Source organism: Apium graveolens, chromosome 8 (assembly GCF_009905375.1).
Source record: "Apium graveolens cultivar Ventura chromosome 8, ASM990537v1, whole genome shotgun sequence".
In the NCBI taxonomy this organism is placed as follows: Eukaryota; Viridiplantae; Streptophyta; class Magnoliopsida; order Apiales; family Apiaceae; genus Apium; species Apium graveolens.
Genome location: NC_133654.1, coordinates 70,721,673 through 70,725,532, shown reverse-complemented (window position 1 = coordinate 70,725,532; position 3,860 = coordinate 70,721,673).

Sequence of the window (3,860 nt, the reverse complement as noted above, 5' to 3'; positions counted from 1 at the left end):
ATCATCATCAACACACTAACTTCTCTCAAGAACATCATGTTCTTGAGACAACAACAATCAACCTTAAATCTACTTAACTAAACATCAAGATCTTAATAATATCACCACTAAAACTAGGTTTATAACTACATACTAAAATGATCTTGAATTTGAATCTTAAATAAAGTTGGGTCAAAGATTTTTACCTTTCTTGAAAGCTTGAGATGTGTTCTTGAGGATTGTGGAGTCTTGGGAGTTCTTTGTATGGTTTTTGGAACCTAAAACCACCATTGAAATCAAGAAACCAAAGAAGAGTTACTATTCATACTATTCACTAGAAACTTTCTTTATTTATTTCACCCATTAAACCTTGATAAAAAGAGATCAAAGAATTATCTTACCTTAGTTTGGTTTTTAGGAAGCTTGAGAATTAATGGTAGGATTTATCCATGGCTAGAACTTGGAGATTTGATTTTGAATTCCTTGGTAAAGAAGAAGAAGCCGAATGGAAGAAATGGGGAGAGAAGAAGTGTTTTTATGCTTGCTTCCTTGGTTGCTTCTAGGAAATTATGTTGGTGATATCTTATATTGATTTGATATTCTCTAGTTTAGAATCCTAGGTTTATTCTTGTTGCCAAATCCATGGACAAATCTAAGTAGCTTCCTAGTTTACAAGCTAAGCTACTTGTTTTAGCTTCCTTAGCTCACTATTTCATTAGCCTTGGTTGATCATCCTATATCTAGCTCACTATTTGTTAAAGTAACCATGTTTACTTTCTTACCATGGTTAGTTAGTGTGTTACGTTTATTTAATCGTTTACGCGTTCGCTCGGTCACTTAAACGTTTTCGTAATACTTCCTCGTAAATGGTTCGTGACGTAATTCCTTTCGTATTTATTCCTTATGTTTTGAATTATCATACTTGGATATAAATCCGTAGGGTTTTAATCTTGTAATTATATATGATTCTCGTAATCCTTGATAAGTCATAAATATGGTCATTTTTCAAAGTTCATTTTCTTCGAAAACTAATAGCGTTTACATACACTCATTTGGTACGTATAATCATAATATCAACTCCGAAACTCATTTTCTCATGCACTACATAGTGTGGTCTCAAAAGTTTTTCCCGTCCGTCAGCGTTACTATTCATTAAATGTTTTACAAGGTCTCAAAAATTCGAGTTATTATAGTCTTCCCCTCTAACAAGTATTCCGTCCCGGAATCAATTAGAAAATAAGTGGGGATATCTATTCCTCATTGCGTCTTCAAGTTCCCAAGTTGACTTTTCGACATTTTGATTTCTCCATAAGATTGTAACCAGCTTCACAGTCTTGTTCCTCAGCACTTGTTCTTTTTGGTCCATTATCCTTACTGGCTGCTCGATGTAGGTCAGGTCTGGTTGTAAATCTACCTGCTCGTATTCAATTACATGTCGTGCATCTACATGGTATATCCTTAACATGGACACGTGGAACACGTGTGCAGTTGTTGCAGATTAGGAGGCAAGGCGAGCTCGTAAGCTAGAGGTCCTATTCTCCTCAAAATTTCAAAAGGTCCTATGAATCTGGGACTCAGCTTCCCTTTCTTCCCAAATCTCATCACTCCTTTCCACAGAGATACCTTCAATAGCACTAAATCTCCTACTTCATATTCCCTATCCTTCCTGGTCTGGTCGGCGTACTTCTTTTGTCTGTCCTGAGCTGCTACCAGTCTTTTCCTGACGAGTACCACCATTTCCCTGGTCTGTTGGACTAACTCTGGTCCTATTATCTTGTGTTCCCCAACTTCATCCCAATATAGGGGAGAGCGACATCTCCGTCCATAAAGAGCTTTATACGGGGGCATTCTTATGCTAGCGTGATAGCTATTGTTGTAAAAAAATTCGATCAGGGGTAAGTGGTAATCCCAATTTCCTTTAAAATCAATGGCACATACTCGTAGCATATCTTCAAGGGTCTGAATAGTCCTTTCGCTTTGTCCATCAGTCTGGGGGTGGTAAGTAGTACTCATGTTTAGTCTGGTGCCTACGCATTCCTGGAAGCTTCTCCAAAATCGGGAATTAAACCTTGGGTCTCTATCTGACACTATGGCTACAGGAACGGCGTGTCTCACTACAATTTCTTTCAAGTAAATGTCCACCAACTTGTCCATGGTGTACCTTTCATTGATTGGTAGGAAGTGTGCGGACTTGGTCAATCTATCTATGATAACCCATATGGCGTCGTGATTGGTCTTTGTCCTTGGTAGGCCTGTCATAAAATCCATGGCTATATGCTCCCATTTCCATTCCGGAATTTCTAGGGGTCGTAATAGTCCACTAGGTCGCTGATGTTCAGCCTTCACTCTCTGGCATGTCAAGCACTTGCTGACCCACTCTGCTACTTCTCTTTTCATGTTAGGTCACCAATAATATTCCTTAAGGTCACGGTACATCTTCGTACTTCCTGGTGGATTGAATATCTGGAGCTGTGCCCTTCGTGCATCAGCTCGTCCTTTAACTCTTGCATATTTGGAATCCAAATTCAGGACGTATACCTCATGATCCCTTTCTCGTCCTTCTCGCATCTCACTTCTTTGCCGGTCAATGTTCCTCTTTCTTCGCTCATCTTCTTTTCCTGACATACTCGTATCTTTTCAGTCAGTTCCGGCACTAGCTTAATCTCAAATAATCCTTCCGTTCCTTCACCGGTCATTCTCACGTCGATTTCCAAATTCTCAAATTCTTTAATTAACTCCTCTGATGTCATCATCATCTTGAGTCTTTCCTTCCTACTAAGGGCGTCAGCCACCATATTTGCTTTACCCAGGTGATACAAAATTTCACAGTCGTAGTCCTTAATCAACTCTTACCATCTCCTCTGTCTCATGTTCAGTTCCTTCTGAGTAAAAATATATTTGAGGCTCTTATGGTCTGTGTAAATCTTGTATTTCTCACCGTACAGGTAGTGTCTCCAAATTTTCAGGGCAAACACTATGGCTGTTAATTCTAGATCATGCGTAGGGTATCTGCTCTCATACTCCTACAATTGCCGAGAGGCATACGCTATAACTTTGCCATGCTGCATAAGCACACATCCTAATCCCTTAAGCGATGCATCACTGTATATCACAAACTCTCCCTTTCCATCAGGAAGAGCGAGCACTGGTGCTGATACCAGCCTCCTTTTCAGTTCTCGAAAGCTTTTCTAACATTTCTCTGTCCATACAAACTCTTTTGTCTTCCGGGTAAGTCTAGTCAGTGGACCGGCTATCTTAGCAAAGTCTTGTACGAATCTTCGGTAATATCCTGCTAAACCCACAAAACTCCTAACCTCTGTTGGGGTAGTTGGTCTTTCCCAGTTGGATACCACCTCTATTTTGGCGGGGTCAACTAAAACTCCTTTGCTACTCACCACATGTCCTAAAAACTGAACTTCCCTTAACCAAAACTCGTACTTCGAGAACTTGGCATATAATTGCTCGTTCCTCAAGATATTTAAGACTATCCTCAAATATTCTGCATGTTCTTGCTCTGTCTTTGAGTAGATTAAAATATCATCTATAAAAACTATCACACATATATCTAGGTACTTTTTTTTGAACACTCTGTTCATCAAATCCATAAAGGCTGTGGGTGCATTGGTTAGCCCAAATGACATGACTAAGAACTTATAGTGCCCATACCTAGTGCAAAAAGCAGTCTTCGGTATATCATCCGGTTTGATTTTCAACTGGTGATACCCTGTTCTCAAATCTATTTTGGAAAAATGTACAGCTCCCTTGAGTTGGTCGAATAGGTCATCAATCCTAGGGAGAGGGTACCTATTCTTAATAGTCAGCTTATTCAATTCTCGATAGTCTATGCATAATCTCATACTGTCGTCCTTTTTCTTTACAAA